The 15,154-nt window shown below is 48.9% G+C and overlaps 1 long non-coding RNA gene across 2 annotated transcripts in view; it reads right to left on the bottom strand.

Moving 5' to 3' along the window:
• LOC106893661 overlaps positions 1 to 14,666 on the bottom strand; it is a 33,218-nt gene extending 18,552 nt beyond the window's left edge. For both annotated transcript variants that reach the window (XR_001413138.1, XR_001413139.1), the window contains exons 1-4: positions 14,527 to 14,666; positions 7,452 to 7,598; positions 5,263 to 5,398; positions 106 to 267 (exon numbers count right to left, since the gene is read on the bottom strand). This is a non-coding gene — a long non-coding RNA (uncharacterized LOC106893661). The remainder of the gene's footprint in view (positions 1 to 105; positions 268 to 5,262; positions 5,399 to 7,451; positions 7,599 to 14,526) is intronic.
• Positions 14,667 to 15,154: the final 488 nt, after the last annotated feature.

Below are 15,154 nucleotides of genomic sequence, written 5' to 3'. Positions count from 1 at the left end.
TGCGTGTTGTCTCGTTGCTCTCACAACCTGAATGGAACAAGATGCACCCAGAAATGCTAAAATTGAGCAAGGAGAAGGTCCGTGGCTGGAGAAAAAGCCACTCACCCCCAGGGGTCTTGGGGAAGTCCTCTCCTGGGGGAAGGTCCTCCTACAACAAGTGGCTCCACCAACCAGGATCCTCATGGGACGTGGAAATCTTGGATATTTGGGCTGAGCCCTCCACTCGTGGCTTTGGTGGTATCTCCTGAGCAGCAGAAGTTAACGAGGCTGTAAGAAAAAATAAAAAATAAAACAAACAAAAAATAGCTTGCAATTCCATATGACAAGGCTGTCAGCTCTACGTTACTTTTAATAGGACAGTTATCATCTGTTACATGCTGGCATGATTAAAAACATCTTTATAAAGGATTAACAGCTCTGCAAGGGCTACATCTCTGTTGCGAGGCTGTTAAATCTCCCCGAGTATGTTTCTAATCATCTCTACAATAACCGTCTTAATAAATCAGAATTAAAGGCATATTTGGGTGAGCGGGGATCCCAGGCTGCACCTGGTGGGTTTTTCTAGAGGGGAAATGGGGAGGAAAGGGGGGGAGACAACAAAAAACCAAGAGGTTTGAAGAAAAAAAACCCAACTGGTGTTTGTGGAAATCCATCGGGGAGTGTTTGATGGAGATCCATGGATTCTATCTACAAGTGCCACCTCCCCCAGGTCACCACCGACCGTGAGGCTTCCAAAAAAGGTCTTCTTGCACTTTTTTTTTCTGGTGGGTTTCTCCTTCATCCCGAATTCGAGCTCCTGGGGCTGGGTTTGGGGCAGGGGTACCCCGCTGCTCGCCCAGCCAAGGCTTTCAGCAAAAATAAACGCCCGGGCAGAGCTTGAAATGTTTATTTTCCAACCCTGGGCCATCCATCCAGTGACACCACTCCCTTCCAGCGGGTCTCCCTCTGTTTATATCAGATGATTAATGAGACACAGATTGTCTTCAGCCCTGATGGACGTCGCAGGCACCAGGGGTAAGTATGAATTTGGGCTCGATCTCCCCCTTTCTCCTCCCACCACGGCCTGGAGAAGAGATTTTCTTCCCTTTCCATGCAATCAAAACCAAGATTTTTATTAATTTGTATTTTTTTTTTTTAGCCTCTTCATCTGCCCTCTGCCTCAGCCACCTTTTAGCTGGAACCTCTGATGACAAGGGGCCTGAGCTACAATTTGATTAAATAACTAATGCATAGATTAATCAAAAAATGAAGGAGGGAAATCACAGAATCCCAGAATCTTCTAGGTTGGAAGGGACCTTAAAGATCATCTTGTCCAACCATCAACCTAACTGACAAAAATAGACACCCACACAACAAACAAGGAGCATCATCACTAAACCAGACCTCCCAGCACTACATCAACCCGTCTTTTGAACACCTCCAGGGATGGTGCCTCAACCACCTCCCTGGGCAGCCCATTCCAAATGGAGAGATAAGGCAGAAAACTTGGTTTTAACCTGCCCAAAACACACACTGATTTAGAGAAGAGAGATCTACAGGACACATACAGTGATGCTCAAGGGTGCAGCAACCCCAGGACACTAAAACCAGTTATAACAAACCAGTGTGATGCACAGATTGCCATTTCCAAAGGACATGGGACCATCCCCACTCCAGAAAACACCACTTAGGACTTCAACATCACCCAGAAACTTCTTCCTGCTCAACCAACGCCTTTCCTACACATCACAGAATTCATAGAATCATAGAATTGTCCACGTTGGAAGGGACCTTCAAGATCATCGAGTCCAACCATCAACCTCACTCTGATAAAAACCATCACTAAACCATGTCTCTAAGCACTGTGTCAACCTGGCTTTTGAATATCTTCAGAGTCCAGGGATGGTGCCTCAACCACTGCCCTGGGCAGCCCATTCCAAGGCTTGATAACCCTTTCTATGGAAAAATTTTTCCTAATCTCCAACCTGAACCTCCCCTGGAGCAACTTGAGGCCGTTTCCTCTTGTCCCATGGCCTGTTCCTTGGGAGAAGAGACCGACCCCCCCTGGCTACACCCTCCTTTCAGGGAGTTGGAGAGAGTGAGAAGGTCTCCCCTCAGCCTCCTTTTCTCCAGGCTCAACACCCCCAGCTCCCTCAGCCTCTCCTCACAAGACTTGTGCTCCAGACCCCTCACCAGCTCTGTTGCACTTCTCTGGACCCACTCCAGCCCCTCAACGTCTTTTTTGTGGTGAGAGGCCCAAAACTGGACACAACCCTCGAGGTGGGGCCTCACCAGTGCCCAGTACAGGGGGAACATCACCTCCTGAGTCCTACTCCCCACGCTGTTCCTGATCCAGGCCAGGATGCTGGTGGCCTTCTTGGCCACCTGGGCACACTGCTGGCTCCTCTTCAGCCAACAGTTGACCAACACCCTCATTGGTGCATCTTCCCTTTTCCTACAGATGGAAGATCTGCAAAGCAACTCAGCTTTGTCCCCCTGAAGAAACCACTGCGAAACACTCCCACCAGTTTATTTCTAAGAGGTACATTCCACGGAGGGGGGACTGCAACCAGAGACGTGGGGTCTAACATCTACAAACCACCACGGCGGCTAATTAGCCCCACTAATCAGACACCACCAGGGAGTCACGCCGCACAGAGATGGGGAAGGCATAAGAAAGGGCAGAACGTGTTATTAATGAGTTCAATTAATAACAATAACAGCAGAGACATCTTTGCCACGGCTCAACGGGGCTGGATTGGAACCAGCTTGAACGTGTCACCGCGTCGATGCTTTTGCATCCCCTCAAAGCGCGGCCCCGGGGCAGGAGCAGTTGACACGTTTCTCCAGCACTCAAAAGCTCAAATTGAAAAGCTGCCATTAACATTAAAAGGAAAAAATAGCTTTTTAAAAACTCCATACGTTTCTTTTTTTTTTTTTTTTTTTTCTTTCCCCCCTTCCTTTCCTTCTTTCTGATTCACCCTTCTGATATTTTGCTTGGACTCCAGTCCTAATGCATTCGTCCTTCTTAGCACATTTTTGGGCTGCTTCCACCATTGTTCTTGAAAACCTTTCTTTTTTTTTTCTTTAAGGACATATATTTAGATATACAACCTGGTCTCCCACGTTAAAAAAAATACAATCCTATCTCAGGCTGGAAAGGGAGGAGAGTGTGGAAAAAGGGGATGGCACAGGGGGTTTGGGGCAGGAGGTACATCCAAGGTGTGCACAAAGTTGGGTGTATTTGTGCCTCCAAAGGCTTTGCTGTCACAAAAGGAGGGCTGGTGGCCGTGGTGGTCCCCACGTCCTCCCCATAGCCCCCATGGGGGCTGGAAGAGGGGGTTCAACGCAGCACCATGGCCCCTAATCCACCCTCCACACCTCCCTCCATCCCAGGTCTAGGGGATACCAGCACATCCTTACTCAAATAGACTTGCAGGAGGTTTTGGGGAACGACAAGGGGTTGTACTGGCTGTAGTCACCCCACAGTGGTCCCCAGCCACCCCACATTGGTCCCAGCTAGAGGAGACTGGGACCATCCCGGTCTCACTTTGCCAATGGGGTGGGTGGGTTTTGGAGGGGGCTGGTTTTAATAACCCTCAAACATCTCATCTGGGCGAAGGCAGGTCGGAGTCCAAGAAGCACTCGCAGGCTTTTCATAAACACGCTTTAATAATCTTCATCAAGAATTTTAATACAGAGGGAGCTGCCTGCCAGGAAACGCATTTACACTGTCAGCTGCCGGGAGAAAATACCCACCCCTTCCCTCCCCAACGAGCTTTTCCTCTCTTCCCCTTCGGAGGAAATGTGCTCCTCGGGATATCGAGGGGGCTCAAATCACAGAATCACAGAACCTTAGTGGTTGGAAGGGACCTCTGAGATCATCGAGTCCAACCACATTAAAAAAACCAACAAAAAAAACCCCAACAAACCCAAAACCACCACCCACCAACTAAACCCCACAACTCCACACACAACACCCCACCACAAACCAATAATCTTGGGCACTAGAGCATGCCCTGAAGAGCCATGTCTACACGGTTCTTAAATCCCTCCAGGGATGGTGACTCCACCACCTCCCTGGGCAGGCTGGTCCAGGGCCTGACCACCCTCTCAGGAAAGTCATTCTTCCCAAGATCTCATCTAACCCTCCCCTGCCCCAACTTCAGACCATTTCCTTTGCTTCTGTCATTCTTCCCTTGGGAGAAGAGGTCAACCCCCACCTCTCTACACCCTCCTTTCAGGGAGCTGTAGAGGGCAATGAGGTCTTCCCTGAACCGTCTCTTCTCAAAACTGAACCTGCCCAGTTCCCTCAGCCTCTCCTCGTAGGACTTGTTCTCCAGACCCCTCACCAGCCAGGCAGCTCCCCACAGCATCCCCAAATCCGGGGGATTTGGGATCCTGCAGAGCTGGACCTCTGACCTCATGCTCTTTTTTTTTTTTTTCTTCAATTTTTAGGTTTTTTTAAAATATTTTATAGGGTTTAAAGGTTACCTTCAGCCGTGAAGGTGCTGCTGGGGGCGCTGAGCAGAGCCCAGGGCCAGGGAAAGGCTGGTATTTGGGCTCTGGGAATAACGGGGTGTTTTTTCCTCACTGGGGATAGAGTTACAAAAAGCTTTTCTTTCACAGCAAAGATTAAGGGGATCAGAAAACATTTCCTCGCCGGCTGTGGTATTTAAACAATTACAGGGATTAGTCCAGGGCTTTACCATCCTCTGGCACATGGGGTTTTGGTTTTTCTGCCAGAGGCAAAAATACCCGATTTGATGTCCTCCCCTCCCCGAAGGGCTGTTTATGGTGGGAATGGGGTTTTACAGCCTTTTTTCCCAACAGCTGAAAACGCTCCGGGGCTGTAACCACCCCCAAACCCAGCCAAGTTTGCTCTCCCCAGGTAGGGATGGATGTCACCTCCTCTCCGTGTCCCTAGATGGATGTCACCCCCTCTCCATGTCCCTAGATGGATGTCACCTCCTCTCCATGTCCCTAGATGGATGTCACCCCCTCTCCGTGTCCCTAAAACTGTCCCAAAACCAAGTGTCACCTTCATGGAAGGGCCCAGGGACAGGAGTGGGGACAGGGGAAGGTTGGAAAAACACCCCGGGGTGACTTCAGCATCAGCAACGTTTTTTATCAAATCTTATATTACTTTGTGGGGCGGATTTTTGAACATCAGAGGGTTCGTCTGTTGATAAAGTCGGTTCCCAAGAGACCAGTAAAAAAGAAAGAAGGAAAAAACAAGCCTGATTTGGTGAAATAAAGGGATGAGATTAGAAATACACGTACCAGATGGCCTCCCTGACCCTCGTTTAGCAGAGGTGGGGAATGCCAGGTCTCCAACAGGAATGGCACCATCACCTCCACCACCTTCCCTGTCCCTGTGAAGTTCTTGCCTTATTTATTTGCTCGAGGATCTGAAAAGCTGGGGAGAGAAAAACCAACCTTTTGCCAAGCGTTTTGAAGTTTCCACACAAATCGCCTTTATCAGGCAGGGGTTGGTGGGAGGAGGGGGAAGGGGTAGAGAGAAGGTCATTTCTGGTTGAGGAAAAACCCCTGAAATGTTTGGGAGAGATGAAGGGGCTTTTTCATCATGGGGGGCAAGGTGTTGGAAGGATTTGGTGAAATCACAGAGTCACAGAATGGTTCAGGTTGGAAGGGACCTTCAAGATCATCCAGTTCCAACTCCCTGCCCTGGGCAGGGACACCTCCCACCACACCAGGTTGCTCCAAGCCCCCTCCAACCTGACCTTGAACCCCTCCAGGGATGGGGCAGCCACAGCTTCTCTGTTCCAGGCTCTCCCCACCCTCCCAGCAAAGAAGTTCTTCCTCACATCTCATCTCCATCTCCCCTCTTTCAGGGTCAAACCCTTCCCCCTCCTCCTAGACCTCTCCACTCAATGATCCAGAGTCCCTCCCCAGCTTTTCTGGAGCCCCTTGAGGGACTGGAAGGGGCTCCAAGGTCTCCCTGGAGCCTTCTCTTCTCCAGGCTGAACCCCCCCAACTCTCTCAGCCTGTCCTCCAGCCCTCCCAGCATCTCCGTGGCCTCCTCTTGCCCCACTCCAACAGGTCCACGTCCTTCTGCTGTTGGTGGCCCCAGAGCTGGAGGCAGCACTTGGGGGGGGGTTTCCTGGGTGGGAAGGATGGATGGGAGATTCCTGCATGGTTACGGCGAGCACGGCCTCCAGCTCTGTTAGTGCCAGGGCAATACAGGCTGCAAGGTACCTTAATAATAAATAAAGCTTAAAATCAGTAAGAAATTAAAAGATGCTATGCCTGAAGACCTCTCCAGAGCAGACAGGGATCTCCCATTGACTTTGAGCCATGTGCCTTGAATTATATAGATACTCATTACTCTCATTAATACCATTCTTTGGCTCATTAAGGCATCTACAAAATCACTTCCAGTCCCCCCTTCCCTTGCCTGAGGGATGCTGTGGCTTTGGGGCAGTGTCCAACTGTCCACAGGACAGTGCCCGTGGACACTGGGCAAGCTCAAGGTCTTGGCACGGAGGCAGAAAGATCCCACAGCAGCTCAGGCTTGTGGGGAATGATAAACTGGGAGAGAAAAATAATTTATAAAGACTTTTTTCCAGTGCCACAGGACTCTCTGTGCAACCAGAAGCTTTGTCTACAGGCACAGGATTTGTCCCCCGAGCATCCTTGAGGTGGGTTCCTCCATCCTTGAGGTGGGTTCCTCCCTCCTTGAGGTGGGTTCCTCCCTGCACCAGGAGCATCCCAAGCCCCAGAGCAATGCAAGGAGCCACCACCAATGAACCCGGTGGCCACGGAGAAGATCCAGGTTATCCCAGTGCCTCGCCTCAAGCTGGAAGGAGCCTTTTCTCCCCGGGGGGGACACACACCAAGCTTTCCACCAGCCCGTGGAGCGAGATGTTGTACCTTGTTTGTGTTTCTATGGTGCTTTACCCTGCCTGCTGGCTCCCCTCCCACAGCCCCCCCCCCCAGAAGGTTCATTTCCAGCGTGAAAAACGGGCCTCCCAAGAGCGACCGCGGTTGATTTAAAATAATAAAAAAAAAAAAAAAATGGAAATCTCAGATTTGATGACTTAATCTCGGGGGGACCCGGCTTGAATTAGCGCTAACCAATGGGCCGCAGAAGACCAGAGGAAAATTCCTGCTGGATTTCTCCCCTCAGTCCACTCCCTGGCTTCATTTTCCATCCCCAGATCCTTCCAGGCTGCAAACATATACAGTGTTGCCTGGGCAACCCGAGAGACGAGATATATGTATGTGAAAGAAAGAAAATGAGACAATCTCTTTCCTCTGTGATTGCCTGGAAGGTGGAAAATGTAAACCCATTCTAGTCTGAAAGCAACACCAGCTCGTGCCAGGCACACTCAGGCCCCAACGTGCTCCTCCAGCTCCCACGTGAAGGTCAATACCCATCTTCTCATCGGTCCCCAAAGGGACCTGCTCCCTCATCCCAAGGGGAGGATGCTCAAGACACCCAGACTCACCAAAACACACATGGTTTCTCTCTTGCACACACAAACCAGCTTGTTCTTCTGTCTTCTCCTGAAAGAGCTTATTCTTCTGTCTTTGGTGGCCCACCCGTGCCACACTTGGTCCTTGAAAAGCTCCTGTGTCCCAGGGCTTGTGCCTGCCTGAAAAATAAGCAGGCAGCAAGTACAAGTAGGAGTGGAAAGAAGAGCATCCATGCCTTGTGGGCAGGCAGCAAGTACAAGTAGGAGTGGAAAGCAGAGCAACTGTGCCTTGTGGTACCTCACAGAATCACAGAGTGATATGGGGTTGGAAGGGACCTCTGGAGATCATCCAGTCCAACCCCCTGCCAGAGCAGGGCCACCCAGAGCAGGTCCCACAGGAACGTGTCCAGGTGGGGTTTGAATGTCTCCAGAGAAGGAGACTCCACCACCTCCCTGGGCAGCCTCTGCCAGGGCTCTGCCACCCTCACAGCAAAGAAGTTCCTCCTCATGTTTAGGTGGAACTTCTTACCTTCAAGTTTGTGCCCCATATCCTTCTTGCAGGGGTATCAGGAGGATGGGAAACATCTCCTTCCTAGTTCAAGTGAGAAGTAGGATGGACTGAGCAGGGACATCGATTCAGGGGGTGCTGCCACGATGGAGAAATGAAGATAAAACCCACTTCACTACCCTGTTACAGCCAAGCATGAGGTGAGCTGGAGGTTCCTCAGGACCTGTTCCTTCAGCTCAGACACCAAGTCCCATGGCCTGGGACTCCTTGAGGAGCTTAAAGTCAAATTCTGGCTCTTAAAAGCAGGGCAGCCTTTGCTTCCAGTCCCACCACCATCTTCATCCATAAAGCTCCTCTTCTGCCATTTGCCCCATCAAACAGAGGATACCCCTTTGCTAAAACCCACCACCCCCACACCAGGGGCAGAACCAGACCCTCTCTGCTCATCAAGACAAGGCGAAATGTGCTCTGCCAAAGTGTGACAAATATTTATAACCCCCCAAAAAAAGGAAAAGAGTCTCTTGAATTTGCAGTTCTCTGCACGTTTGGGAACCTGAGCCTCATTTCTGGAAAGTTGAGCCCATTTCTGCCATTAAAAGGTGCCAGGGCTGGGGTGAAGTGATAAAAAAAAAGGGTGGGAAGCTGTGATTTGATCTGTCTTTTCAGCATTAACAGTTTTACCAAAAAACGGGGAGGGCGGAGGGGGATGAAGACCAAAAATAACACCCAGAGAAGAAAAACAATGCCCTTTCACATGCTGGTAGGGTGTTATCTTTAAAGCCGAAGGAAGATAAAATAACTGGCTTCAAATATCACCACCTTTCCTCCAAAAGGATTGTTTTTAACTGGTTTTACAGGGCTGGCTTTTCCTACAGCCGCGGCGTCATCCCACCAGGCAGGAGGGGATGGAGATGTATCCTGGGATAATGATGAGCTGGTGTTGGAGGGGTTATTGATAACGACCTCTCCCGAAGGGTAATTAATCACTATATTGAAACTATGAGGCCAGTCGTTAAGTAGCAGAGAGGAGGGTGATGCAGAGCATCTTCTACATGAGGAATCAGCCCGGGATACTGGGGATGCTGGACCAGACACACACTGGTTCCACCCCCTAATCCTTTCACCCCTCTAGAATTTGGATAATTAAATATCCTGGATTTTCACCACAAGAGTCATCCCACCGCCGAACAAGCCTTTGCCCTTCAAAGATAAAGGCTTGAGAGCCAAACCATAGACCCTACCCCCAAAAGTGAGGGGTTTGGCTCCCCACAAAGGGGATGAATTAGCCAGGGATGCCAAATTCATGGCCAAATGAGCCACAAAGGCCAGAGGATTCCTGGCCAAATTAGCTAGGAATAACGGATTCCCAACCAAAATAGCCACAAACAATGGACTCCCAGTGAAAATAGCCAAGGACAATGGATTCCCAGCCAAATTAGCCACAAACAACGGATTCCCAGGCAAAATAGCCACAAACAATGGATTCCCAGGCAAAATAGCCAAGGGCAATGGATTCTCAGCCAAAATAGCCACAAACAACAGACTCCCAGTGAAAATAGCCAAAAACAACGGACTTCCAGTGAAAATAGCCACAAACAATGGACTTGCAGTGAAAATAGTCAAGGACAATGGATTCCAAGCCAAATTAGCCACAAACAATGGATTCCCAGCCAATTTTGCCACGAAGGTCAGAGGATTCCTGGCCAAATTAGCCACAAAGGCCAGAGGACTCCCGGCCAAATTAGCCACGAACAACAGATTCCTAGCCAAATTAGCCATGAAAGCCAGAGGATTCCTGGCCAAATTAGCCACAAAGGCCAGAGGACTCCCGGCCAAATTAGCCACGAACAACAGATTCCTAGCCAAATTAGCCATGAAAGCCAGAGGATTCCTGGCCAAATTAGCCACAAAGGCCAGAGGACTCCCGGCCAAATTAGCCACGAACAACAGATTCCTAGCCAAATTAGCCATGAAAACGAACAACGGATCCCCAGCCAAAATAGCCATGAAGTCCAGAGGATTCCAGGCCAAAGTAGCCACGAACAACAGATTCCCAGCCAAAATAGCCACAAACAATGGATTCCCAGCTAAAATAGCCACAAACAACAGACTCCCAGCGAAAATAGCCAAGAACAATGGATTCCCAGCCAAATTAGCCACAAACAACGGATTCCCAGCCAAAATAGCCACGAAGGCCAGACGATTCCCAGTCAAAGTAGCCACAAACAACGAATCCCCAGCCAAAGTAGCCATAAAGGCCAGAGGATTCCTGGCCAAATTAGCCACAAAGGCCAGAGGACTCCCGGCCAAATTAGCCACGAACAACAGATTCCTAGCCAAATTAGCCATGAAAGCCAGGGGATTCCGGGCCAAAGTAGCCACAAAGGCCAGAGGACTCCCGGCCAAATTAGCCACGAACAACAGATTCCTAGCCAAATTAGCCATGAAAGCCAGGGGATTCCGGGCCAAAGTAGCCACAAAGGCCAGAGGACTCCCGGCCAAATTAGCCACGAACAACAGATTCCTAGCCAAATTAGCCATGAAAGCCAGGGGATTCCGGGCCAAAGTAGCCACAAAGGCCAGAGGACTCCCAGCCAAATTAGCCATGAACAACACATTCCCAGCCAAAATAGCCACAGAGAAAGAATTCCCAGCCAGAACAATGGATTCCCAGCCAAAATAGCCACAAATAAAGAATTCCCAGCCAATTTAGCCACGAACAACGGATTCTCAGCCAAAATAGCCATGAACAATGGACTCCCAGTGAAAATAACCACGAAGGCCAGAGGATTCCCGGCCAAAGTAGCCACAAAGGCCAGAGGACTCCCAGCCAAATTAGCCATGAACAGTGGATTCCCAACCAAATTAGCCACGAAGAATTCCCAGCCAATTTAGCCACAAACAATGGATCCCCAGCCAAAATAGCCATGAACAATGGACTCCCAGTGAAAATAGCCACGAAGGCCAGAGGATTGCTGGCCAAAGTAGCCATAAAGACCAGAGGATTCCCGGCCAAAGTAGCCACAAACAACAGATTCCTAGCCAAAATAGCCACAAACAATGGATTCCCAGCCAAAATAGCCACGAAGGCCAGACGATTCCCAGTCAAAGTAGCCACAAACAACGAATCCCCAGCCAAAGTAGCCATATTCCGGGCCAAAGTAGCCACAAAGGCCAGAGGACTCCCAGCCAGACTCCCAGCCAAATTAGCCATGAACAACACATTCCCAGCCAAAATAGCCACAGAGAAAGAATTCCCAGCCAGAACAATGGATTCCCAGCCAAAATAGCCACGAAGGCCAGACGATTCCCAGTCAAAGTAGCCACAAACAACGAATCCCCAGCCAAAGTAGCCATAAAGGCCAGAGGATTGCTGGCCAAAGTAGCCACAAACAACACATTCCTAGCCAAAATAGCCACGAACAATGAATTCCCAGCCAAATTAGCCATGAACAGTGGATCAAATTAGCCATGAACAACACATTCCCAGCCCAAATAGCCATGAAGAAAGAATTCCCAGCCAATTTAGCCACGGACAATGGATTCCCAGCCAAAATAGCCATGAACAATGGACTCTCAGTGAAAATAACCACGAAGGCCAGAGGATTCCCGGCCAAAGTAGCCATAAAGGCCAGAGGATTGCTGGCCAAAGTAGCCATAAAGACCAGAGGATTCCCGGCCAAAGTAGCCACAAACAACAGATTCCTAGCCAAAATAGCCACAAACAATGGATTCCCAGCCAAAATAGCCATGAACAATGAATTCCCAGCCAAATTAGCCACATGGCAGAAGGAAGTAGCCACTTTCTTGCTGGTGGTGCTGTCGAAGGGCCTTCAGGCCTATCGATCGATGGTTGGGGATACAGACCCGGTACCGAGTTAAAAACACAGGTGGAATTTTAGGTAGTCGGGACGCATTTCCTTAAGCTGGAATTTAGGCTGGAGTCCAAGGCTAACACCCCCCTCCCCTCCCGCAAATAGTGCCGAGGGCTCTTTAACGACCACGAGTGGTCTAGGCCCGGGTTAATGTCTTATCCATAAGTTAGTCAGTATTTCCTTTTAAAGACAAAAATAGTTGGAATACCTCTCTTTCTCTCTTTAAATTGCAGCGGTGGCTGTTACAAAGCAGGGGGGGAGGAAAAAAAAAAAAAAAAGAAAAAAAAAGCCCTGTCTCTGCACTATTTCCATATGTGGCACCGAAGTGTCCGATTGATGGGAGTCCCACCTCTTGAATTTTTATGGTAACTCCAGCTTTATCAGGTTTATAGCAGCGCTAATACCCGCAGAGATAAAAGCAGCCTCCTTGTTACCATCAGAATTCAGAGGGGGCTGGGAAAAGAGGCTCCCCCCAGGCTGTTGGTCACGTCTCAGTGTGTCCCCTGGTAGGTTTTGGGGGTAGGAACATCTCCTGGTCCTTCCACTGAGGTGACATTGGGGGGGATCCCAAAGCAAAGCCTGATCCTCAAGACAGTTGCAATAATTGGATTTCACCCCAAAACAGTGTCCCATGGTTAGTGACCTGACTCTATCCTGGTCCTGAACGCCTTGGAAAACAAGGAAAAAACTAACCCCAGGTCTGGATCCATCCAACATCTCCAGCCTCCTCAGGAAATTATGTCTTCTTCCCATGGCAAAATTTGATGAACCTTTTTTCCCCCCCACATTCCTTCAAGTTTTTCAGATCTTTGTTGAAAAAAACCTAACAGAGAAAAAAGCCCAAACCTTCTTGTTTTTTGGCAACAGGACTCCTCTTAGGAGGCTAATTCCTATGCAGGAGGAGATGCAGCTTCAGATACAGAGCCCTCCAACACCCCAACGGGGCTTGGCTGGGACCATCATGAAGGGAACCCTTTGCTAAGGCTCAAAGAAACAGCCTAAAATCGTGGCTCTTTTTGGCTCCCAAAGGCTAGCATTCTCCCCCAAGTGCCAAAAAAAAGCCTTTAATCCTAAAGGGATTTAGGGCTTAGCTTCTTAAGCAATTTGGAAATTCATCCCGGGAACGATCCTCCCAAATCACTGCGAGGCTCTGCAGTGATGGGTGGTGTGGGTTTAGGGAACACCACCCACCTTCTCCTCCTCCTCCTCTCTTGCAAGAATCATTTCAGGGGGATGCTCGCAGGTAAAACAGGGATTGGGTCTTGGCTTAGATGATCCCAGTGCTTCAGGCCCCCTTCCTTCTTTGATACGAGCTGCTAATGGCTACCGTGATGGTAAAGCTGCTACCGAGGAGCTGGAAAGGCCATTGACAGGGAAAACTTTCCATCCATCCAGAGCACAGACATCGCCTGCATTTTTGGAATAGCTCAAGCAATCGGGATTCCAGAGAGAGATCATTAAGAAGGGAAACAAATGACATGGGGTTTGACGTCCTTGCGCTGCACTCGGTGCTATGAAACCTATATATACATCTCCATACATGTGCATACATATATATATTTATATATATACACACATATAAGCCAAACGAGATTCCACATTCCTGGAAAAAATACTCAGAAAGCCCAGTTCCCCTCAAAGCACTTGGTAAAAACATCAGGAACAAGGTTACGCAAATCATAGACTTCACACAAATTCCTGACAGTGGCTTTTTTTTCCCCCCTCCTCCTGCTAAAAAGGAGACCCATTTTCTGGTCTTTCTAACCTCGTTGTGTAAAAAAAAACCAGCAAGCAGATAAAAAAAAAAGGAGTACTCTGCAATGTCATTCTCCATGATTTGGGGCTTGGGATGAAGAAACCACGTTTTTCCCACTTCTGTCACATTTTCTGTGCGGGGATCAGCGAGGCTTTCACCCACCCCTTGTGCCTCCTCTGGAGGAGAAGGATTATTGAGGATTATTATTATGGAGGATTATTGGAGATACCATGGGGGAAAAAAAGCCTCAAGCCTGCAGAAGGGACAGGACTCACTCCAGAAGATGCTCCACTCCAGAAGATGCTCCACTCCAGAAGTGGGGTTGGTCTCTTCTCCCGGTAGGACAAAAGGAAATGGTCTCACGTTGACCACTCCAGAAGTGGGGTTGGTCTCTTCTCCTGGTAGGACAAAAGGTAATGGTCTCAAGTTGCCCCAGGGGAGGTTTAGGATGGATATTAGGAAAAATTTCTTCAATGAAAGGGTTGTCAAGCACTGGAAGAGGCTTCCCAGGGAAGTGGTGGAGCCACCATCCCTGAAAGGATCTAAAAGCCGGGCAGATGTGGTGCTGAGGGACATGGGTTAGTGGTGGTTTGGGCAGTGGTGGGTTGATGGTTGGACTTGATGATCTTAACAGTCCCTTCCAACCTGGACTATTCTATGGCTCTATTCTGAGCCTGGGGGCAGAGTGTTCTGCAAAAAGCCACATCCAGCCGATGACAATCCCATTTCTTCCCCAATTTTATCCTTTCTCCAGTTTTACTGCTGGATGTGGCCACCCCCGTCTTCCACAACACCCTCAAAGAGGATTTTTCAAAGGCAGTTAAAAGAAACAACACTCAATTCATGGCCAAAATCTTTGCCACCACGAGCCCTGTGTCGTTTCAACAAATACCCTCAGGACGAGGGATGTAGAAAAGCTCTTCCAAGGCATTAGCACTAAAAACATACACAAGGAGGCATTTTCCTTACCTTATTTTCATGTTTCTTGAGAGGAATGGCAGCAGCTGCAGGGAAAGTGGAAAGGAAAAGTCCTGGCCTGGAGCTCTTTGATATGTTGGTAAGTTCTCCTCGAGACCCGCCTGCCTTTGGATGGAGGATCTGGGTCACTTCGGAGCCTGTCAAGAAACATATTTTGGTTTGGTGAAAAATGTCAGCGAAAGAAAAAACCTTTCCTTTGATATTTCTCATTAAAAGGTTTCAGGCTTCCTTTGAAAAGAATATGCCAGCACCTTGCAAGAGGAGAAATATCCAGAGTCTGGGCATTTCTAACAGAAAACTGTTATTTGAAAATAATATTATTTTTTCCTCCCCCCTAGGGGTCTTTCCAGTTTTCTCCTCCACAACCAAAGCCACGAGTCTCCTACTTATTTTCTTGCTGCCTCCTTCCCCAACGTCCTCCTCCTACCTAAAAGTCACAGTCTTGCCTCATTTCAGCAATTAAAAATAATAAGCATTGTTATTAGTGGTGTAAAACAACAAAATTTTGGTGTGGAATGGATTTTATAACCATCATTGTGCCTCGGAAGAGCTTGGATGCTTTGGACCAAAGCAAGACCTGGCCCAATTTACCCACATCCAAGCTCCTCCAGGAGATGAG

The sequence above is a fragment of the Calidris pugnax genome, unplaced genomic scaffold (genome assembly GCF_001431845.1).
Source record: "Calidris pugnax isolate Ruff unplaced genomic scaffold, ASM143184v1 scaffold145, whole genome shotgun sequence".
NCBI lineage: Eukaryota > Metazoa > Chordata > Aves > Charadriiformes > Scolopacidae > Calidris > Calidris pugnax.
The sequence above is the reverse complement of the archived record's forward strand: the minus strand, read 5'-3'. Positions and strand labels throughout refer to the sequence as shown.